This window comes from Myotis daubentonii, chromosome 16, assembly GCF_963259705.1.
Source record: "Myotis daubentonii chromosome 16, mMyoDau2.1, whole genome shotgun sequence".
Taxonomy (NCBI): Eukaryota; Metazoa; Chordata; class Mammalia; order Chiroptera; family Vespertilionidae; genus Myotis; species Myotis daubentonii.
Genome location: NC_081855.1, coordinates 45492232 through 45517010, shown reverse-complemented (window position 1 = coordinate 45517010; position 24779 = coordinate 45492232). Strand labels below are relative to the sequence as shown.

At 50.0% G+C, this 24779-nt stretch overlaps 1 long non-coding RNA gene across 1 annotated transcript; it reads right to left on the bottom strand.

Annotated features, from left to right (window-relative positions):
• Positions 1–11261: 11261 nt before the first annotated feature.
• On the bottom strand, positions 11262–17108 carry LOC132218816 (uncharacterized). Its single transcript, XR_009449279.1, has 2 exons — positions 13450–17108; positions 11262–11546 (listed from the first exon to the last, which is right to left on the bottom strand). It is a non-coding gene; the product is annotated as an uncharacterized LOC132218816 (long non-coding RNA).
• Between the last annotated feature and the right edge of the window lie 7671 nt (positions 17109–24779).

Sequence of the window (24779 nt, the reverse complement as noted above, 5' to 3'; positions counted from 1 at the left end):
GAGGATTTTGATCTCCGCTGGAGATTACAGCTGCAGATTCTAGGAGTGTCGCAGTGTTCACAACATCCTAAGTCCAAAGAACATTCAAGTCTCTGTGAGCTTTAAGTATACGAATTCTAGATTTCACCTATTGTGCACTATGTTAAGGAAAACGGAAAGGGCTCTATTGCAATGATACATAAATTTAAAGCATAGACTGTAGCTGTTGTTATGCAGCTCTTCTTACAGGATAAAATACAGTATACATAAAAAATTCTATTTTCTACAATAGGCACATGGTCCTTCAATTCTGAATACATATACATATACATACATATATGTAAACTATATATACAATATGTAAATCTGGGGATATATATAGAAATACATATAGATATGGGTAGCTATAGATAGATAGATACAGGTATATGCCAGTTGTAGCAGACACTGTTGCTAGTTCACCTATTTCCCATGCCCCATCCCCTCCCTCTTGTCTTCCTTCCTGAAGAGCCTATAAGAGCTAATGACGTATTTTCCCAGCCTTCATTGCAGTAGGGGTGGCATTGCAACACGGTTCTGCCAATGAGACATAAACAGAAGTCAGTTTGGACGGTTTCTGAGGAAGCTTTTCTTTTCTCATCAAAGGCGTTTGTCGCAGGTACTATCAGCTGCATAACAAACCATCCAAAATGCAGCGGCACGGCACACCCACTTTATTATGTTCTCAGACCCTGTAGGTCAGGAATTCAGACCGGGCACGGGGGGATGGGTGGCTTGTCTCTGCGCCACGATGTCTGGAGCGTCAGCTGGGAAGATTCAAACACTCAAGAATCATCTGGAGCAGATTTGTCTAGGAGAGCTTTCTCCTATGACGAAAACACGCCATCTCCGTGCTGCCCAATATGATGGCCACTAGCCACATGTGGCTACTGAGCACTTGACATATGGCCGGTGTGACTGAGGAACTGAAGCGTTGATTTTATTCCCTTTTCATTAAATGTGAATGTAAATAACTGCCTGTGGCCAGAGGCTCCTGAATGGGCAGCAGGGACCGGGGGCTTCTTCACGTACACGCCTGGCACTCGGGCGAGGATGGACCAAGCCCAGCCTCCCACGACCCAGCCTCCAAAGTCACAGAGCACCACTTGCACCAGACTCTACTGATGACGTGATCATAAACCTGCCTAGATTCAAGACAGATTCAAACCCGCCTGTGAAGGGAGGCATGTCAAAGAATTTTGGATCTTTTTAAAAAATATGTATGTTTTTATTGATTTGAGAGAGAGAGAGAGAAAGAGAGAGAGAGAGAGAGAAACATTGACCTGTTGCCTCCCACAAGCAACCCAACCTGAGTATGTGCCCTGACCAGGAATCGGACCAGGGACCTTTTTTTAAAAAAATATGTTTTTATTGATTTCAGAGAGGAAGTGAGAGAGATAGAAACATCAATAATGAGAGAGAAGCATCAATGGGCTGCACACTCTCTCCTGGGGATTGAGCCCGAAACCTGGGCATGTGCCCTTGACCAAAATCGAACCTGGGATCCTTCAGTCCACAGGCCGATGCTCTATCCGCTGAGCCAAACCAGCTAGGGTGAACCAGCGACCCTTTGATGCATGGGATGATGCTCAACCAACTGAGCCACACCAGCCAGAGCATCGGGATCATTTGAAAAAATCGCCACTGGAAGGCTTCCGCCTCTGTCCTGCCTTCACATGATCTGATGGCAGCAGCCTCCCTTATAACCACAAGAGAAGGCAAGGGAAGCACAGAGGTAGGGCCCTCACTGAAAGTAGTAATTGCCCGGGTCTCGTCTTCTTTTTAAACCGCATTAAGTACTCCATGACTTACAGCTGAATGTATGGTCAACAAAAACACAGTTTACATCTTTCAAGGAAACCTGAACGTAACTCTTAGAATAAATATCTTCTAATCTAAAATATCAGGGCTTCTATATGCATACCCATGGACATGGACAATTAGGTGGTGAAAGCCGGGGGGGGGGGGGGAGGGGGGGCTGGAGGGGGTTAATGGGGAATAAAAGGGGACATATGTAATACTTTCAACAATAAAGATAAACAAAATTTTAATACAAAAATTTGGAAAACAGAAATAACGAAGAAAATAGCAATAATCTTTCATCTCACCACACAGTGATCACCATTGTAGCATCTGCTCCATCTCTTTCTGAATGAGTCTCTACAGTATACTTTTGTATCCTGCAGTCCACTTAGCATTACATCATTCCTATCTTCACTTGACATTAAGCATGATCATAATCATTATTTTCAATGACTGCATTCTATGATTTAGAATAATTTATTTAATCTATTTAATTGCTCAGAATGTAGGTTGTTGAGAATTTTTTTTGTATTAAAAGAAATCATATTTAACAAATATATGTATATACTAGAGGCCCGGTGCATGAAAATTCATGCACTGGAGGAGGGGTCCCTCAGCCCAGCCTGACCCCTCTCACAGTCCGGGAGCCCTCAGGGGCAGGAGGCGACCCAGTGATCAGGGGAAGGCAATGCCCTATCACACCTCTGCTGCTGCCACTGCTGGCAGTGCAAGCCTTGGCTGGCCCTGGGAACCTGAGCCTCAGGCCGGCCCTGGGCAGCTGGGGGGATGAGGGCGGGTCCGGCCACACCATGTGCCTGCCACTGCTGCCCCCCCCCCCCCCCCCGCTGGGCTGAAAGGACTGCGGAACTCAGGAGGCAGGTGCAAGGAGCAGCCACACCGTGCGCCTGCCACCCCTCCCCCCCCCCAAAGAAGGGCTAAAAGGACTGGGGGACTCTGGCGGGGCTGAGGGGACTGGGCGCTGCCATCTTTGTGATGGTGTGACAGTTAATTTGCATATTCCCTCTTTATTAAATTAGATACCCTTAGCTCCATCTCGGATTATTTCCTTGGGATAGTTCTAGAAGTAAAATTAATTAAAAAAAAGAGTTTTTGTTTTTTTAAGGCTTTTAATACATAAGGATCCACTTTCCAGGAAGACTAGTATTTTATTTTACACTCCAAGTGGATAATCCCGTCTGTCTCACCACATCCCAACCAGCATTGTTCACTAAGATTTTTTTCTATATTCTTGGCTAATTTGATAAGTAAAATGACATCTCTTTGTTGTTTTAATTTGCATTTCCTTGATTATGTGTAGGAAGAGCGGTGTTTTCACATTTTTATCAGCTCCTTGTATTTCTCTTTCAATGAATTTTCTATCCTCACCCTTTCTCCACATCCTCACTAGAGGTCTTGGTGTTTTTCTCCTCCATCCATATGCGCATCTTGCATATTTGCAGATTGTGTGCCAAATATGTGGCTGAACATGACTCTAACATAAACTTTCACTCTAGGACTTGCCCAGCTGTTTTAAACACATGATGTTTGATGCCAAGAACCTTGGTCTCTGATCTATTCATTGTCAACGAACCCTTTCTGGTAACTGCCGGTCACACGTGGTTATTTAAATTTACATTTAATTGAAACTTAATAAAATAAAAAACTAGGCAAAACAAAATAGTTCTAATGGTCTTTACTCAGTCCTCTTTCTCCTCGATCTTTCTGCCACATTTCACACCATTTGCTGGTAAACTACTAGATTTCTTTCTTTCTTTTTTTTTTTAAATATATTTTATTGATTTTTTACAGAGAGGAAGGGAGAGAGATAGAGCGTTAGAAACATTGATGAGAGAGAAACATCGATCAGCTGCCTCCTGCACATCTCCTACTGGGGATGTGCCTGCAACCAAGGTACATGCCCTTGACCGGAATCGAACCTGGGACCTTTCAGTCCGCAGGCCGATGCTCTATCCACTGAGCCAAACTGGTTTCGGCAAAACTACTAGATTTCTATCATGAGACCTTAACTCTCTTACACTTCCAGGTTTTGTCTCTTGGAAGACAAGTAGGGTCCTGCCCCTTGGTGTCAACTGGGGAGTCCCAAGGCAGGAGGCAGTGACACACAGTGTGAGGTGAGGAGCTGAACAACTGATTCCCATGTGAAGTTAGTTGGGGCCTGTGCAGATCTGGTCCCAGCAGTGGCAACTGGAAAAAGAGAAGATGAGGCCAAGAGAACCTAAAGTAGTGCCTAAGGGGTATCAGACACTCATGAGCTAATAATACATTCCCTTTTGGCTCAAGCCAGTGGGGGGTTAGGTTTCTATACAGGCAGTCCTGTGTCTGCAACCCCCATCTCCCCAGTCCCCGAAATGCTGTAACACTCACTGCCTGGGCCATTCATGTTGGCTTGAAAGTCTATGCTGCCTTTTTGGTTACTTAGCTATATTGCACTGGGGTAAGCCCTGTCTCTCCGAGATGTCTGCGATGAGATATTTTGTTTTGTCCACTGATTTGCTAGAACTAACTAAAAATTGCTAATTGCTAAAAGTGGAAAACATGTTTTGGTGCACAGGAAAAGAGATTACCTTTGGTGAGGGGTAGCTTGGGGGTTTCACCAGGACTCCATTATTTAGCTACTAGAGGCCTGGTGCATGAAATTTGTGCACGGGTAGGGTTCCTAGGCCTGGCTAGTGATCAGGGCTGATCGGGGCCTTCCTTCATTCCGCGCTGTCCCCTGGTGGTCAGCGCACATCATAGCGAGCAGTTGAACTCCCGGCTTGTTGAACTCCCGTGGGGACAATTTGCATATTAGCCTTTTATTATATAGGATTGCTTGGTGTGTGTTTTTTCCCAGTGAGAAGTTACTTTTGCAATTAAAAAATAATATATTAAATATATTTTAATATTTACTATATAACATACGGGATTTATAAGTTTAAATTGTCTTTATATTTAGGGCTTACTTCTTTGTTTACATGGTATTTGTTTCCAGACACTTCCTTTTGCTCAAACTATTATCTTGCAATAATGAGAACAGAATGCTCGAGCCCCACCTATTTTGCCTACATTCCAAAAGCGTTAAATGATCGCTTTGGAAGAGATCTGATTTTTGTATATTTTGAAATACCTATTGGTTACAGGAATTGGGTAAATGGTCTGGTTACATGGCTTTAATTTAACACCTATCAGGCTCCCTAATGGAGAGAGTTTCCCCTTTGGTTCCCAGCATCTGGATTTCCCTTCCACGAGCTCACTGTAAGATGCTATGCTGGGTGTGTGGGGCAGGAGCCATCCCAGACACCCCTTTTGCTCACCTATTTCCAACCTGCCACTGAGCCCCATCAGTCTGACCTCCTACCTGTTGATCTACTCCAGCCGCCAAGTCCAGACCACGGGCACCTCTTCCCTAGACCTCTGCACCGCCTCCCACTGACTGACTCTCCGGCCTTCACTCCCGTTCCCACTGTTATTCCACTCTTCACCCCACAGCTGAGGGATGAATCTTTACAAAATGCAAATCAGACATCTTCCCATCATCCTGTCCTACCAGGGTAAACCCACGGTGTCTCCCATTTCTCCTGGAGGAGGACCAAAACCCTCATTACCATCTACAAGGCCCTCGGAGGCCCTGGTCCCTGCCTGCCCACCCAGCCACAGCCAGAGCTTGCCCAGCCTTCCTCCGCCCTCTTTCACTTCCTCAAATTTGTCAGGTTCCCTCCTGCTTTGCCTGGGGCCTCTCCTCCCACCCCCTAAACCTTAACAATCTCTACTACAGTCCAGCTGTTATTTCACTTCCTCAGACCTTCACTATCAGAGTGAACCCCCTGCTCTTTACCCCAGGACCCCAATGTAGTTACTAACTCCATAGCTGTCTGGAAGGCCCACATAACTCCATCCTGTTTCCTGTGGTATCCTTGGAATCTAGCACAGAGCCTGGCTCATACAGGTACTCAATGAGTACTTGGTGAATGGAGAAATGAAGAAAAGAGCAAATGAACGAGTGAATGAATGAATGAGTGAGTGGCCCTACTGTATTACCAAACAGATTGTGATAAGGCAGCCGTGGCTGCTGGGGCAGGATGGGGCTGTCTTTGCCTGGAGGTGAGGAAGGCATTGCCGAGCAGCGAGGGGGAAAGGACATTCCAGACTCAGAACCTGCAGAAGCCAGATGGTCAGAGAGGGGAGAGGTAGAGATAAGGCTGCCATTTCGGGTGAGCCCAGCTGGGAAGAGCTTTACACACCAAAAAAGGATGTGAACTTTATTCTGTAGGGAACGGGGGAATCTGGGAAGATTGATAGGCAATCTTTCTCCACTTGATTTCTTTTTTCTATTCCTCCTTCTTAAGACTGGGAACAAAGTCTCTAAGAGCCAGATTAGTTAGTATGCTTTTGGTTGGAAAGGAGGAGGGACTTGGAAGGGACAAGTGCTCAATGGACCCCTTTTTCCTGACCCTGTCCCCAGATGCACAGAGCCGAGCTAGAGTCATAGAAAAAGGGCAAGAGACACCCCAAGGCCAACATGTACATCCAGGGGGGTGTCTGGGAGCCCCTGAAGCATCCAGGACTCTGAACCCCAAGGGTGGAGGCTACAGGGAGTAGTTGAGGGGGCGGTAGGTACTCATCACTGAGAATGACAAGTTGATGGAGCCACTGACAGGTGTCTGGGGGCGGGTCTCTGAGGATGTGCCACTTCCCAGTGTTTCTTCTGCACTCTTGGCTTTGCCTCAGGACAACTGAGGAGGTGAAAGTCACGACTCCGGGCCTGTGCTCCGGGGCACAGATTACATCTTGCCCAAAGCCAGGCAAAGTCGCCTCTCCCCGAGCAAGGTGGTGAGTAAGGGAGCTCTGTGTCTGAGGATTTGCAGCCTGACCTTGAAGGCACCAGTATCCTAGGTGAGGGTACTAACTCCAGACCGGGGCAGGGTTAGGACAGACAAGCAGGCAAGCGTCTCTGGGGTGAGGTCTACAGCTGTTTCCACGGGCTCGCCTGGCTCTTCTGCAGACATTTCAAAACCTCCCTGCTTTTTGGGCTTAAATTTATACTTCAATCCAACAGTACACAGTGCATGCCTGTTCTGTGCAGTTCCTGTTAGGCTCTCCGTCACGGAAATGAATAATTCATGGTCTCTGCTCTCAAGAGGCTTCCAGTCTAGTGAGGAAAGCAGACACAAACGGAAACTTCCAGAAAAACGTAAAGACCTCAGAAGAGGTCCAGTGCCAGTGGGGTCTACCTGACTTTGAACTGTCTTTATGTAACTGCCACAGGTAACACATGGCCTAGATACATGACCCTACATTTTGCCACCAAGAACCCCTGTTTATGTCTTTCCCCGGTACTCTTGGGGTTGTTTTGTGTAGCTACAAAACGTCCTCTGCATTATCAGCCAGTGCGGGCTCCTCTGAGCTGGATCTGCCTTGTCACCCTCCTCATTTGGGAAAGCAGAGCCTTAACAGGTGAGCAGGAAGCTGATATGAAGGAGGCCGCCAAAATGTGACTCTGAAGAGCAGGTAGGAGGCCCCTGGGCCTAAATCCGTCCTTGATAAGGGCCTGCCATCCCACTGTTAGCGCTTCATTCCTTTGAAGGTACAGGAGCCCCTGGGAGGAATAACATCCTATCTAATAAAAGAGAAAAATGGTAATTGGCGTACGACGATACCCTTTTCATTGGCTAATCAGGGCTATATGCAAATTAACTGCCAACAAGATGGTGGTTAATTTGCATATGTAGGCACAATGCAGGGAGGCGAAAGGGAAAGCAGGAAGAAGCCCCCTGCCACTGACAGTGATCGGAAACCCAGGGGGGAGCTAAGAGCTGGGGGGCAGGGCAAAGGCGGCCCTGGGGCCGCCTTTGCCCTGCCCCCCAGCCATGATCGGAGAATCAGGTGCCTTTTCCACCCTGGCCAGTGATAGCAGGAAGTAGGGGTGGAGCCAGCGATGGGAGCTGGGCACGGTCGAAGCTGGCAGTCCCGGGAGCTAGGGGTCCCTTGCCTGGGCCTAAAGCGGAGCCCACGATCGTGGGGCCGCTGCAGCTGCGGGTCCCCGCTGCCCGGGCCGGACACCTAGGCCAGAGGCCTCAGGCCTGGTCAAGGGGCCGATCCGGTGATTGGTGATCGGAGGGTGATGAGGGTCAACTCCTCTGGCCGAGGCATCAGGCCTGGGTGGGGGGCGGAGCCGGGGATTGGGGGGATATGATGGTCCCCTTGCCCAGGCCTGAAGCCTGGGTCAGAGGCGTCAGGCTTGGGCAGGGGGTGGAGCAAGCGATCAGAGGGAGATGGGGGTCCCCTGCCCAGGCATGATTCCTGGGCCAGAGGCCTCAGGCCTGGGCGGGGGCCAGAGCCAGTGATCAGGGGGAGATGGGGGTCCCCTGTCCAAGCCTGACACCTCTGGCGGAGGCGTCAGGCCTGGGCAAGGGGCCGATCAGGCAATCGGAGGGTGATGGGGGTCTACGCCTCTGGCCGAGGCATCAGGCCTGGGCAAGGGGCCGATCCTGCGATTGGAGGGTGATGGGGGTCAACGCCTGAGGGCTCCCAGTATGTGAGAGGGGGCAGGCTGGGCTGAGGGACACGCCCCTCCCCATACACACCCAGTGCACGAATTTCGTGCACCGGGCCCCTAGTCTTAAATAAACCCTGACCACTTGTCAGCTCCATACAGCAGGGAGGGGCAGCCGGCTCCCCAGGTCCTGCGTAGCTAGATTTTGCGGTCGCCTCCGTTAGCTATGGCTGTGCAACAAACCGAATGATTTACTCTTTCTCACGATGCTGTGGGTTGGCTATGTGGGTGTTTCTGTTAGTTCCACCCGCAGTCACTCATGCAGCGACAGTCATCTGATTTGGGCTGGAGGGTCCAACATGACCTCATCCCCATGTCTGGCAGTTGGTACTGATTTTCAGTTCTCCACATGACCTCTTCTCCTGCAGGAGACTCACTGGATTTCATCAAGACATGGTGGTCTCCAGCTTGGGTGATGAGAGGGTTTCCTGAGAGGGTGATCGTAGGAGCTAGCAGACCCCTTTAGGCATAATTGCTCCAGAACTCACACAATGTTATTTCCACCACATTCTGTTGGGGGGGGGAAATGTCATGAGGCCAGTGCAGATTCAAGGAGACGGCAAAACAGACTCAACCTCTCTCAATGGGGAGGAGCAACGTCGCCTTGCAAAAGGGTGTGGAGCTGTGATTCACTGGGGCCATTATTCTACCAAACTTCCACAGATGCCTAAAAGGTATATGCAGTGCTTGCTTCAGGGCAGCAGGCAGAGCAGCTATAAGCCCCTGTTGTTTGCCGGCATCTATTTCCCTGATCTTGTCCAGGGTTCTGTTACCTTTTGCCAGAAAGGACATAGCCTACAAATGCAGTGTGCTTGACTCCACAGAGCCCATCAAACTACAGAGAGCTATTTGGCTGACCATCTTGGGTTGTGGAAGCGTGTCCTTCACCAGGCCCAGTGCTTGGATGGGGGGTTGGGAGTGGGGAGCTGACTTGTAGCACTGGCCAATTTCTGTGGTGTAAATACTCCTACCATGGCCAATTTCAAGCTACCAACGTAAGCTCACTGAATGAGGAGTTGGAAATAGAGATATATAGTTGATTCCTGGCTCTCTATAAGCCAGCTCCACCTCTTTTCCTTATCTCTGGAATTTTCTAGAAAAAGTAAGTACATTTTTTTTTTAAAGCAATAACTTCCTTGGTGCCAAAAGACTAAAGTGCATTAAGAAGATAGAGTCTTATCTTGGAAGGTGGGGAATTCCACAGCTATGAGGCAGGCTGTGGCTGCCGTGGAAACTAGGTGGGATCGAACACGCCCAGCTATATCTTTGCGTGGGCACAGACAATGTCTAGAAGGGTGCTCACCTAAACAACAGTGGCTGTTTCTGGAGGTGATGGTGGCTGACGGTGAGAGACTGGTCCTAATACAGTTACCAGATGGGAGGGGGGTTAGGGGGATGGGTGGAAAGGGCGAGGGGATGAAGAAGAACAAATTGGTTGTTACAGAATAGTCATCTGAGGATGTAGAGTTCAGCACAGGCAATATAGTCAACAATATTCTAGTCCCTGTGTGTGGTGTCAGACGGGTGTGAGATTTATCGGGATGATCCCTTAGGAAATTTTGTAATAATGTATGTCAACTGCAATTGAAAAATAAAAATGACTTAAAGTGAAGAAGAAGAAAAAAAAGAGACAGAGAGACTTGTCCTGATATATTTCTGTACCATCTTCACATTTGTACAGTGAACATGCATTTAATTTATAATTAAAAAATTCAAACTAAATAAACACTCACAGACTCACTGAACTTTGCAGGTTCTCTGACTCGGGGAAACATAATCTCAGGTAAGTTAGGGAATTTGCCTGGGTCAAGGTACCCCAAGACTAGGACCCAGGTCTCCTGGCTTCTAATCCAGAATTCCCTCCTGTGACCGTCAGACTGCCCGCCCCGCTCCGTACGGCTACAAGTCAGGAAGAAAGTGCGCATTCTACCTCCAAAAGCCCGTGGAAATGTGCAGAGACTGACCCTGGGAGACCGCGCCCAGATGTGAAGCAGGCCACAGGGAGTAGCTGCCATACACTGGGAGTAGCTGCCGTACTGGGAGTAGCTGCCATACGTGGCAAGTCAGCAAAAGACAACAGCAGGGAACTCCACGGCCCCCACAGAAAGCGACCCCCACCCCCACTCATGTCATTTAGCAGCAAAGGGAAGCAAATTATGGGGGGAAGACCCCCTCCCCAAGAGACTCTCTTCTTAGAAACTTCATCACTGGCACTAAATCGGTTAATTGAAAATTCTTTGAGAGTTTAGTGTCTCTTTGATTTGCTTTTCCCTTTCCTTGTGCTTTTCGCTTAAACAACCTTCGGGCTTCAACAAAATAAGTACAAGGCCAATAAAATGCAGCAGGAACGCAAGCTGTCAATACATTGATGGAATAGCACACAGAGGGCACCCTTATCTTGCAATGGGAGGAGACATTGTTTTTCAGCAACTGTCTTGTTTGGGATGATTGTGGGAGGAGGGGCAGGGAGATGAGCACCAGTCACCAAGACAAATGGGAAATTGAAACAACTCTGAAAACAAAAGGAAGTGGTTGGATGCCGACCCTCCCTCGGCTCAGAGTTGTGCTCAAGGTTGAAAGGGGCCTGCTGGGAGGGTGCTTTTCCAGGCTGGACCAAGCCAGGGGCCAACCACCTTAGCACTTGGAGGTGACATCAGTTCGGCCCAGCCTGCAGGCTTTTCTGGAAACATTCAGTATTTTCCGCTTTATTTCTAGTTCCCTGGGCGTGCGCCCTCCTCTACCGCATTAGGCGGAGGGCTCCTTAAAGGCCCCGTCCAGATCTCATCTGTCTTAGTGTCTCTCAAAGTGCCTGTCATAGTAGCTCATTCTTGGCGAGTGAACAGTAAATGTGTGTTGAATGGAGGGATCAAATTTAAGGCAACCAATATCTTGTACAGGCGATTTATTAGTTGGTTTTGGGGAAGTGGTGGGGAATTGGGAATGGGTAGGAAATAAAAGCTTTAATAAAAGATGATCCGCCGGCCGGTGTGGCTCAGTGGTTGAGTGTTAACCTGTGAACCAGGAGGAGGTCATAGTTCATTTCCCAGCCAGGGCGCATGCCTGGGTTGTGGGCTCGATCCCTGGTGTGGGGCATGCAGGAGGCAGCCGATCGATGCTTCTCTCTCATCTTTGATGTTTTATTTCTCTCTCCACCTCCCCTCTCACTTCCTCTCTGAAATCAAGAAAAACAAAATTTTTTAATAAAAAAATAAAAATGATCAGGCTTTGTCCCCGACTCACAGAGCTTACCGACAAGTCCAAGAGACAAATAGGAGTTCATTACCAGTTTAGCTCCTGGCCCTGCATCCTATTAATTTCTACAGGTTGTGACCAAACTTGAGACTCATTCTTCTCTTCCTGTGCCTCACCCCCATGGGGCCAAGAGAACGGGGGTGGGAAAAGTGCCAGGTCACATTGCCGTGGCCGGTTCAAGCTCTAACATTCCATTCAGGCCCTCAGCAACCCAGGACAAGGGCCAAGGCTGAGGCCCGGGGTGGGGATGGGGCAGAATGTCCACAGGTTGGCCAGGAGCAGGAAGAGCAGAAGACAGGCTCCAGCCAAGACCTTGAAAGAGTGCCAAAGGTCACCCTGAAGAAAGCAAGTTCAGGTGCCAGATCCAAAGGGCAAGAGGAGGGCTGTGGGTGGGAGAGGACCAGGTGGCCCTGGAATGCAGTGGGAGCAGGCTGGGCCAGAAATGAGCGGCCTGAGCGCCTGCACAGGACGTCGGGGGTGCCAGCTGGGAAGGTGTGGTTTGCATGGGGGCTCAGGACCAGGACAGCCACCTGGTGCGTGATCGGAGCACCTTGGTCGTGTTCCTTGAAACCAAGCGCCACAAGGAAGCACAGGCCCCAGGAAGGGGAGCCCTGGGCACGCTGGGCTCTGCTCTGCCCTCAGCACTGCCCCACATCAAACTTCCCCCGCCAGCTGCTCCCCGAGAAAAGGCCATGCCAGTGAGCGTTTTCTAAAGGTGTTTTTGTTTCTAATTTAAAGGGCTGTCTATTCTGAGATTATGTCTGCCTTACTTTTGGTGATAAGATGGCTTTTCTTTTATGAAATCATGGTGATGGCAGTGATAAGCTTCTTGATTGTTTGAATGGCCTCACTGGGCTAAATTAAAAAGTTGGCAATATTCGTTCGCAGATTTATGGATCTTGGGGAGAGGAATAATAAAGTATCAAATCCCGTCTGGCTGCTTCTAAGAACTGAAATCCTGTCCCTGAACCCCAGATCCTGGCTGCCAAAACAGCATCATCACCATCACCGCCATCATCTTCACCATCATCATCATTATCCTCATCAACAATGACACTTGTATAGCATGCACTTTGCACAGAGCACAGTCCTCAACTTTGCATATGCTAATTAGCCCCTGCCCTTGTTTATGACCTCTTGCCCACATCTATGTGTCCAGTATCTGGATTTGGCTCTCCCTACACTGACCTAGCCCACTGTCAACTGACCTCCAGCCAGTGGATGTGTCTCCACTCCCTGTGCCAAGTCCTCACCAGACCCTTCCACGGCCTGCCTGGCTGAGCATCCCACCAGACACTGTCAGACCCTCTGAATAAGGACCCCCAGCCTGGAAGGAGAGCCACCTGCCACCCAACTCTTCCCCCACCCCAGCCCCAAACTAACACCCTGTCCAACTGTGTCTGACCCCTCCCACTCCCTTGCCTGGGCCCTCATTCCACCCTCCCAGCCGTCTGACTTCACTGCTTGCTTCCTGCCAACATCTTCCCTGAACAAACACCCGCCCCCCCGCTGTGTGAATCTTCCCGGTTCTGGCCCTTATCACACCTCTCTACGCAAAGCAAACCTTGAATCAAATGCTATCCTCTGAGGCCTTGACTTGTTGCTCTCATAACCCCTGAGAACGCACCATGTGCCTGCGTTCTACACTTGACTTGTGCTAACGCCTGTGCACCTCACCATAACCTCATGTGGTCGATATCATTGTTATCTCCATTTTACAGATGACCAAATCAAAGCCCAGAGAGGTGAAGTAACTTGCCCAAGGTCACACAGCTAGGAAGGGGCAGAAATAAACTTTGAACCCAGATTCTAGAGGTCAATACCTTTGCTGTCACACTGCCCTGCCCTGGGAAGTTTGAAATCAGATGAGTCTCTTTGATTTCGGAGCTCCCCGCTGTGGCAAGTCACCAGTCCTCCGCATCTCTGTCCTGCATTGTCCACGGTTCTGTAAGAATCAAGGCTAGGCGCTCAGCACGCGGTGGACACAACCATCAGCCCCGTCCTTTCCTGCGTGAAAGCCCCGGCAACCACAAACATGTGGTGATGGGGCCTATGTACGTGGTGATGGGCCCCCTGGAAATGTCCGTCACAGCTAAGAATTAGCTCGTCTATTTGTAAAGCATCTCGCGGCTGATGGAGGAAGCGAACGAGGTGGTTTGAGGATGGAGTCCGGAGCCTGGCTGCCCAGGTTTAAGTCTGGACTCCACACTAGTATGTGATTTGGGCAAGTTCTCAGCTTCCCCATGTCTTGGTTATCTCACCTTTAAGGAAGATGATAGTCATACCATTATGTATCTTATGTAGGGTTCCTGCTAATGACAGAGTTAATGTACATGAAAGCCCTTAGAACAGGGGCAGGCACACACAGCAAGCTCTCCCTGAGGCTTCCCTGTCGGTCTCTGGGGCTCTGACGGGATGTTACCAGCAGTTTGCAGCCAAGGAGACTGGGATGCCAATGGGTTGAATAACATGCCATGTCACACGGCCTCAGCGGAATGGACCAGAACGGACACCCAGAGCGTCTGGTGAAAGACGTGCCAGGCTGCTCATTTCTTCCAGCGCTTTCTTATTTCCATTCCTGATGTGACTGCTGTTGGCTGCGATTCCCGGGCCACCAGTTTCCAAGCTCATTAAGGCGCTCCTGCACAAGCCGGGCTCATCCTGCTGGGTGCTGCTGCTGCTCAGAGTCCCGGGCCCATTCAGCAGCTGTCCACCTACACCTCGTCGCTGGAGCGCTCAGAATACCACCGCAGAGGGGAGGGCCTCTGCCTGTGCCAGGTGCCTGTTGACCCAAATCCTGAACACGGGAAGTGAAGGGGAGACTGGGGCTGCCCAAGGATGATCGATGAGGCTGGCTGGCTTTATCTCCCCCACTGGACAGGCCGGAGGCTCCGTTGTGAGAGGAGTCCGGCCGCCCTATCTCAGCGGCTGTGTTGCAGAAGCAGGGGCAAGGGAGGCTGAACTGGGTTAATCTAATTCTCCAGTGACTCATCCTAGGAGAGGACTGGTGACGGATCATTAAGCTGTCTTGGAACTTATGTCAAGCCCACGCCCCCAAGATGTGTTTATCGGGTCTCCAACAATAGGCTACTATTCTCCTTCCCCACAACTTGGTTACACAATCCTTCCCCTCCTGTCTTTCAGCCACCCACTGAAAATCTGCCTGCGCACGGAGCACGCGCTCCCCATCCCTCTACCAAATGCTCCCCTGGCACGTCGTCACATCTTTTGGGGGGTGCCCTCACTGCCTTCTTGACAAGCTCAACTCTGCTCACCAGGATCCCCCTAAAATAGAGGCACTTATTCTCCTGTCTGAGCCCAAATCTTCTCACCCTCACGGACTCCAAACTGGGTCTTGACCTCTGAACTATCCATCCTCTAGTGTCCGATGAATGTCCTGGATTTCCCGATTCCCCTGCAGCGGTTCTCAACCTCCTGGCCCTTTAAATACAGCTCCTCATGTGGTGACCCAACCATAAAATTATTTTCGTTGCTACTTCATAACTGTCATGTTGCTACTGTTATGAATCGTCATGTAAACATCTGATATGCAGGATGGTCTTAGGCGACCCCTGTGAAAAGGTCGTTCGACCGCCAAAGGGGTCGCGACCCACAGGTTGAGAACCGCTGCCTTAGAGCCAAAGTTCTTGGGTTGATTTCTTTTCATCATTTAATTCTTAAAAAAAAAAAAAAATACATAAACAACTCATTCATTGGAGAAAGAATTATACAAATCACCCAACATCCTGCCACCTAGAAATTATCTGTATAAATATTTTGGGGGCCCTCCTTCTAGGACCTAGAAGGTCCTACATTCCAAAGTTTACGTCTGTGCCCTTCCTTGCTGCAGCACCTTTAATAGGTCCTCCCACCCTGAGGGATTGGACGTAGGCAGATGCCTTTTCTCTTTTTATTTTACAAGCAAAAGTTTATTTAGCAAGTCACAGAGGCAGAAGAAGTGAGCCAGCTGGGCTGCGTGGGCTCAGGAAACAAGTTATAGAGGCCAAAGGAGTGCCCTTGGAGCTTAGGAGGGAGAAGGCGAAGGAAGCGAGCCTGGGGTAAGGAGAGGGGGAAAGGTGTGGGCGTGCTCCAGAGGGAGTGTGCCTGAGAAGGGGGTGGGAAAGGCACGGGTGTGTTCCAGAAAGAGAGAGAGAGAGAGAGAGGGAGAGAGGGAGAGGAAGAGAGAACGAGTCTGCAGGTGCCTTTTCTTAATGAGCATCTACTACAGGGTAGGATACATTTGTCAATTTGTATGTGGATCTAAGATTGTGGGGTCACCTTCCCCGTGGCCTCAGTGTAGCTCCAGAATGTCTTGCCTACATTTCTGGAATAGTGCCCTCCCGGTCTCCTGTCCTCCAGCCCCTCCTCCACACGGCCTCCAGAGTGAGCAGACCAAGGCCAGCAGGTCATTCCTCTGCTTGCAGCTTTCCATGACTTACCATCGCCTTCGGGATAAAATCAAGGTCCCTCAGCCGGCATCCATCTCCCTTCATGACACGAGGCTGCCTTGTTTTTCCTGTCTCTTTGCTTGCCTCCCACTAAATGTGCTCACTCTCTACCCTTGTCAGGCAATTTGCTCTTCCTAGAATGGGACTGCTCTTTGCACCCCAGGATTTTTGTATCGCTGCTCCCTCTGCCTGGACTGAGCTTTCTTTTCCCTTCCTTTGTCGATAATTTCTACTCTTCCTTCAAGACTTAGTTCCAGCATCACCTCTTGCAGGAGCCTTCCTTAACCACCTCACCTCCAATCGTGTCCCATCTCAGTTCAGTGCTTCCTCTCACCGAGGACCCAACATGTTATTGAGAGACCTTGACTCAACTAAAAATCTGCTGTCTTGTCTCTCACCCTCACTAGACTGTGAGCTACATGAGGGCAAGTACTTTGTTATTGTTTTAAAATATATTTCTATTGATTTTAGAGAGAGAGGAAGGGAGAGGGAGAGAGAGAAAAACATCGATACTAGAGAGAAACATCGACTGGTTGCCTCCCCTACGCACCCCAACCAGGGACCAAACCCACAACCGGGACAGGTGCCCGGACTGGGAATCGAACCCACAACCTTTCTGTGCTCAGGATGATGCTCTACCAACTGAGCCACACTGGCCACAGCTGTTGTGTGCTAATTATTATTATTATTACTCTGTTTTTTTAGACACCAACAAAATGTCTGGCCCACAGTATATATTCAGTTCAGAAGAATTATTTTGCTGGCTAGAATGTAAGAATGAAAAATAACCCTGTAGCTGCCCAGTGTTATTCTTGCTCAGGAGGTGAACACTTTTATTAGATCCCGGTAGAGCTTACATTTCTAAATTAAGTCAGACACTAAGATTGCGCACACCTAGGATCACAATGCTGTATATTATGTAAATTATCCCATTTAATTTCATTTCAACTTCACGGCATCTACATGAGACAGGAATTATTTTCATGTTACGGATCAGTCAGAGTCAGGGATATAGCAGCACCGTCTAAATAGTAAATAGCGCCGAAACCGGTTTGGCTCAGTGGATAGAGCGTCGGCCTGCGGACTGAAAGGTCCCAGGTTCGATTCCGGTCAAGGGCATGTACCTGGGTTGCGGGCATATCCCCAGTAGGAGATGTGCAGGAGGCAGCTGATCGATGTTTCTCTCTCATCGATGTTTCTAACTTTCTATCTCTCTCCCTTTCTCTCTGTAAAAAAATCAATAAAATATATTAAAATAATAATAATAATAAAAAAATAGTAAATAGCAAGACCAGAATTTGGACCTAGATCAAAATAAGGACCATCCTCTGAAGAAATGATTGGGATTCGATTGTCTTTACGGTGTTTTGGGAGCAGAAATTTGATTCCCCATCTGGATCCCGGTAATTTAGCAGCCAAATAACCCCGGGTTCACATCCCCCTCCAAGGTCATGAGGACATTTGGAATACGTTGTGGGTGGAGGGGTGTCTGGTGCGGACGATCATGACCATCCACATCACCGGCCCCGTCCTTTCCCGTCCTTCGCCTCACAGGATGGTGAACTCTCTCCAGTCATCTTTCCTCAGCCGAGCGTTTCCTGCTCGACCTGCAGAAGTGTTGAATAGCCTGCCACAAAGAAGCCACTGCCGAGCCAGGGGACATCGTGGGCACCGTGGCCTGTCTTTAATATCTTAACCGAAGGACTCCGATACTGAATATGCTTTATGGGGGGGAAAGTGCCTGGAGAGACTCTGTAGGCTCTCGTTCACTCACTCATTCCAACAACATTTACACGGGGCCTACCAATCGGAGTTAATAAGAGTAGCCCACACTTACTGAGAGCTTCATTTGTGAGAGGCACTGCTCTGCGGGCTTTGTAAGTAGTAACTCACTAAATGCTCATTGTTGAGGATTCCCTCAGGCGGAAGCTATTATCATGACAGTTTTATGAATGAGCAAACTGAGAGACAGAGAGGGTCAGTAACCTGCCCAGGGCCACGCAGCCCATGGTCTGCGGCCTCTCCTGCCAGGCGTAAGGCCCCCTGCCAGCTTCCAGTGTATAAAAGCGAGTAGGACACGGGCCCTGCCCTCCAGGGGCTTATGTGCTCATACAAAAGACACAGAAACTGCAATATCCTGTCGTCGTCCATTGTGCTGGAGACGTGCAAGAAGAAAAGACACACCAGGAAGGGGTGTCTGGTGGCTAGCTGATGCCATCATAGAGAAGGTGGCATTTCAGCTGGGTCTTAAAGGACTAGCACGAGTTCAGTAGATCGGGAAGGGTGAGGTTTGCTGTAGAGCAGTGGTTCTCAACCTGTGGGTCGCGACCCCTTTGGGGGTCGAACGACTCTTTCACGGGGGTCGCCTAAGACCATCGGAAAACACATATATAATTCCATATTGTTTTTGTGATTAATCACTATGCTTTAATTATGTTCAATTTGTAACAATGAAATTGGGGGTCACCACAACATGAGGAACTGTATGAAAGGGTCGCGGCATGAGGAAGGTTGAGAACCACTGCTGTAGAGGGTAACTTTTGCAGAGAGGGGAAAAGATGCAACGTGTGGAGGTAGAAGAAGGAGAATTTGCTTGAAGAACAGTGAGGTGTTCCAAGGGATGGCTCACAGGGTCCCCCTGGGAAACGCAGCAAGAAATAGGCTGGAATAATAGCTTGACCCAAATCGTGGAGGGTGTAAGGGAATTGTACTTTGTTTTGTGAGAAATGGAGAGCTGGTGGGCAGATTTAAACAAAGGAGCGGCGTGATCCCGTCTGTGTCACACCTGTGAGCAATGCGGACGATGCACACATAGGTGGGAGCCAGGGAAGCCAGGACATCAGCCAGCCACTTTCCGATTAGAATTAGCCAGGCGGAAACAAACATCCCCCAAAGAGGCATTGGCTGGAGAAGTATTTTTAGAAGTAGAATCAACAGAACTTGAGGACCCAAAAGCTTCTCGCTTGGGCTATGTAAGTAGACCGACAGTAACCTGGCAGGGGATGAAGGGAGAGCTCATGTTATCTATTTCTTTATTCAACAGACACTTGGTGGGAGAGCCAGGACCTGCACCAGGTAGTGGGCATCCAGCTGCCAATCAGACATGAGCCTGCCCTTGCAGAGCCCGCAGTCCAGTGGGTGAGGCAGACAAGGAAACAGACTGATTCAATACAAAGGGGTGGGTGGGCCACCCACAGAGCCCAGTCCTTGGCATCTGACGGTGATGTCAGACAAGAGGCAGCACTAGTCTCCTCTCCACCCCTTTGCTGGTCTCTCTACCTCCCCTTCACCCAGCCTGCCTTCCCCAGGCAGAGGCCAAGAGCCTGGTGTGTGTATCAGGGGTTGGCAGGGCTGGAGCCAGGGCACAGCCCCTATTAAAACAGTCAGAAGCTGGGCTTCCCAGTGGGTTAGACATGGCAGTGGCTCTCCAGGAAAGGCCAGGACTGACTAGAAACCCCTGGCCCAAAGGCCAGGGCTGGGGAGGCAGAGCCAAGAGTTGGGCAGATATAAGGCCAGAACAAGCCAGAAGGTGCAGGATGCTTACAGAAAACCCAGGGGTGTGGGGGAGGGAGGGAGACTGAAATTTCCCCTGATGGGCTGGTATACACACAAGCATTGGCTCTGGGGAATGGCCAAAAGGGTCGGGGGTGCCTTTCCTACACGCTGCAGAGAACTGGCCAGTCCCCACATGCCTCCCCCACCTCCCTGTCACGCACACCCATTCATCTGGTGCGCTGTGGATTGCAAGGAATGAAGGGTTACTAATTGTCAATTTCTAATGGTCTCAGCAGGAGGCAAGTTGTAGGAGACACAGGGAGGCAGAGAGAGAGGAGCCCAGAGCACGGAGAGCAGGACCTGGGAGGAGAGGCTTGTCCGCCACGCTCCCTCTCCAGTTGCCTCTCTCCACAAAGACAAAGGAATGAACAGGGTCAGCAAAGCTGGAGGCTGGCTTTAAGCTGCCTGAGCTGCTGAGCAAAGCAGGCAGTGACTGCTGGACCGGTGGGGACACCCACCCAGTGCAGGGCCCCTCAGAACAGTCAGGGCATACACACGAGGTCAGCTGCAGGGTGAAGGACGGGGTAGAGGAGAAGATCATGGGAAATGGGAAACACGGTGAACTGGAAAGAGCAAAAGAGATTTGGGAGAAGGATGGAAGTCAAGGCTCAATTTCCTATCTCTGCTTCTTTACAGCTCTGCTCCCAGCAGCCTCACTCCACACAGTGGCTCCTTGGCAAGGCCACAGTGGAGGGGAGCAGGCTGAGGGGGGCACCCACCTGGGGAGTGTGAAGCCAGACAGCCCTGATGGGAGATAACAGGTCACGGAGCTGTGGAGGGAAGGGAGGGGTCTAATGAGGAGAGCAGGCAGCTGCAGGCCCTGTGATCATCATATTTTGGCAGCATTTGCAACGATATTTGTTGCTGTCTCTTCGTTGTATTAACTTTAATTTGTAACTGGGTTGATCAGCAATTGTTCTTCCTGGAGGGTGTAATTAGGGTGATAAATAAAGCCAAGTGGGGAGTTTGGGCGGCCAAACTGTGCATTCTGTGCTGTAATGAGCCCAGCCTCCTCCCCCCGCCCCGCCCCCACCACCCCAGGCACCCTCCCTAGAGAACCCATTTTCCAACCATAGGGTTGTTGCTTCATTGCCACAAACAAAAATCTGAGGTCTCAGAGAATCCTCACGCTTCACTGTTTGGAAGGAATCAAGGTTGGTCACCTTGACCTCCTAGGGACCAACTAGCTTTGGATATTAACTGTAGGAGCCTTTTGAATTTAGAGCCCTTAGCATCACATCCATCCCAGAATTCACATCACCTTCTACATGAAACCTTCCCGGGCATAATATATGTCCCTTCTCACATGACTCGCCCAGGCTGCACCCGGAAGTCCATCAGTTCCTCCCCCTTCTCCCCATGCCCACTGTCCAGCCTTTATTCAGGACAACTCAGTTTTCACCCAAATTCTTCCATCGTCCTCCTGGCAGATCCCTCCATGTTATCCATCTCACCTTCTCTAAAGTGACCTGCCTTCCAGGACCCCACAGGATACATGCGACCCCCCTCCGCACAGCACAAAGCCTTCTGACCCCCACACTCCTGCCGTACCACTCCAAGGCGATCCCAAGCATGGCCAGCCCCTCACACCTCTGGTCCTTTGCACATGCAGTTCCCTTTTCTTGGACTTTCCTTCCACTGTCTTCACATGGAACCCTTTGATCCACCCTTCAAGGCCCAGTCCAACTACCTCCTCCTCCAGGGAGTCTCTCCTGACTTCTCCCGACAGCTACCCCTCCTTCGAGGTTCCAGGGGACTCTGCACGCAACTCTTCAATTGCTCTCTCACCCTTATGTGTCCATCTGTGCTTGGTCTAATATTTGTCCTCTACTGTCTTAAATCTTGTGAGTCACCGTGTCATTCTAGAATTGCACATCATTTGGGGCAGGGATCATATCTTGGGATTTCTTTTCTTTAAGGCCCATCCCAGATAAGGGCCAGATGCAGAGGGTACAGAAAGTACTCCAGGTGATAAAGGTGCTGCTGCCTACATGGCTAGATGTTTACAGCAGCACCGCCCGACAGAACTTCCCTCGCTGTTGTAAATGTCCCAGTTCTGCCTTGCCCCACGTGGTAGCCATACACCACATGTGGCTATGGAGCCTTGAAATGTGACTGGTGCCATCAAGGAACTAACATCTTGCTTTTATTTCATGTTAACTTATTTCTTTTACATTTACGTAGCCACACATGCTACTGGGTACCATAGTGGACAACACAGGTTCGGATTAAGCCAATTTTAGAATAAAAGTTAGGCTAAATCAGCGGTTCTCAACCTGTGGGTCGCGACACCTTTGGGGGTCGAATGACCCTTTCACAGGGATCGCCTAAAGACCATCGGAAAACACATATATAATTCCATATTGTTTTTGTGATTCATCACTATGCTTTAATTATGTTCAATTTATAACAATGAAAATACATCCTGCATATCAGATATTTACATGACGATTCATAACAGTAGCAAAATTACAGTTATGAAGTAGCAACGAAAATAATTTTATGGATGGGGGTCACCACAACATGAGGAGCTGTATTAAAGGGTCGCGGCATTAGGCAGGTTGAGAACCACTGGGCTAAAGAGACACCTACTTGTATAAAATTCAACAGCTCACAGCTATAATGCAATCTTTTTTTTTTTTTCTTGTTAATCCTAACCTGAGGATATTACTTTTCAGAGAGAATGGAAGGAAGGAGGGAGGGAGGAAGTAGAGAGGGAGAGAAACATTGATGTGAGAGAGACACATCAACTGGTTGCCTCCCACATGTGCCCCAACTGGGGGAGGGAGAGAACCTGCAACTGAGGTACGTGCCCTTGACTGGGGATCAAACTCATGACCCTTTGGTGCATGGGCCAATGTTCTAACCACTTGGCATACTGGACAGGCCTATTTTGCAATCTTTAAATAAAATGAATGCTAACAGTAATAGCAACCAGGGAGTAAATGTTATTTTGATAGCTAAACCTGGAGTGATATCACAGGTTCATCATCCCAGTCAAGCTTTTGACAGTCCGGGGCCATATCATGGACTCAACGTGAGCTGGGACTGGCGGGATCGTGACAGGAAGTGCCTTCTAAAGAGGGGGCAGTGGAGAGAGCCGTTCCTGGAGAGGGTGGTGGGGTTTTCCCAAGCAGGGAGGGCAGTGCCTTCGGGACCCTGCGTCTGAAAGGGATCACAGCCACGAGTCCTACCAGGAAGAGGATCTTCATTTACCCTGAAGGAGCCGTTTGGTGGTCCTGCCCTAAACACGTCAGGGTTAGGGTTGGGGCGATGAACAAGCCATCTGAGCACAGAAAGGGAGCCATCCTTTCTCTCTGGGCAGCCGCACCCTTGGGAGTTAGGGGAGCCCAGCACGCCAATGACTGATGGCAACGCGGACGGTGCGGCAGGAGGACAGAGCTGGGCTGGGCCACAGCCAGCAAAACAGCCCAGTTCCCTAGCCACACACATCACCTCTCCAGTGGCCAGCCCTCGCTGAACTGCCCTGCCCCCCAATGGTTTCACCCTGGGGGTGGGGTGATGAGGGTGGGGTGGGGGAGCGGAATCAGGGTGAGGCTGCCAGTGTGGCAGCAGCTCTGTATAAAGACACTCACAAAAGGAGAATAATTACAGCGTTTTAGCCAACAATGCATCTGCTTACACTCAGGTATAAATAGATCCTTAAGCTCTCCTCTCCCCAGCACAGCCTCTTCCATCTCAACCACGTGCAGCCATTCGGAGGGGGCGGGGAATGTTCTCTGGGGAGGCCAGGGGGCCCCCTCGTCCCCTGAAGCACCAAACCTCCTTAAGAAACCTGCTCAGTCCCCAGGGAAGAGGAAAGGCCGGGCTGTGGACAGGAAAGGCTGCATTCACAATTCCTTCCTTCTCAAATCCTGTAAAATGGGGCAACCATTCCGGGAAACAGTTTGGCGGTTTCTTGTCGTATAACTCGCAAGCCCACTTCTAGGTGCCAAGACGAGAGAAATGAGAACATCGTCCACATCAAGACACAAACCAGTGTTCACAGCAGCCTTCTGCACAATCGCCACAAACTGGAAACAGCCCCAATGTCCGAAAGCAAGAGAACGGATAAGCGATCCATGATGGATCCAAATTACTCAGCAGCAGACAGGGACGGACTGCCCGCAGGCATGATGACAGGGATGAAACTCGAAATTCACATGCTGAGCGAAGGAAGTCAGACGCAAGCGCACAGACTTGTCTAGTAACATGTGAAACTGGTGAATCTAATCTCTAGGGACAGAGAGTGGATCAGCAGATGTCTGGGGCCGGGGGTGGGGGTGGGGGTGGGGGGGTGGGCGCGGGGGTGGGAATTGACTAGACCTTTTAAAATGATGGAGAAGTGCTGTTGGATCTTGACTACTGTAGTAGGTACACCAGCATTTATAACTCACTGAATAGTACATCTAAAATGCGGACATCTTATTGTATGTAAATTAGGCCCCAACAAAGTTGATTTAAAAAATAATTCCTTCCAGCCCTGGTTGGGTGGCTCAGTGGGTTGGAGCATCCTCCTGTACACCAAAGAGTTGTGGGTGCAATTCCAGGTCAAGGCACATACCTAGGTTTCAGGTTGGGGAAGGAGGCAGCTGATGAATGTGTTCTCTCTCTCTCTCTCTCTCTCTCTCTCTCTCTCTCTCTCTCTCTCCTTTCCTCTCTAAAATCAATGGACATATCCTTGGGTGAGGATTAATAATAATAATTCCTTCCCAAGGGCCTAGCTGGGGGCTGGGGCCCCCTCTTGTCACCAGTGCCCAGGGGACTGCCACCCTCCTAGGTTCCTCACCTTTCCGCCCAGCGATACTGCCAAGCTGGAAAAACGGCTCCGGCGCCTGGAGAAGCTCCCTCTCTGGCCGTTGATCCTTAAAAGGCTGGAATTTCTGGCTGAACGAGCAGGCCTGGGCAGTCCCCGGGCAGCTGCCCTCGGCTCCGGCTCCGGGCAGGACGCCCAGCCTCCCCTCACGTAGGTGCCAGCTTGCTGCCCAAGCACAGAATCTGAGGTCCCAGCGAGGCCCTGCTGGGGGCAGAGGAGGGAGGCGGCCCATGGCCCGTGCCGACAGAGCAAACTCGCAGGGGAGGGAAGGCACAGCCCAGCACCCACTCAGCTCCCCGACCAGAGTCCCCGGGACCTTTACTCTTTACTCTGC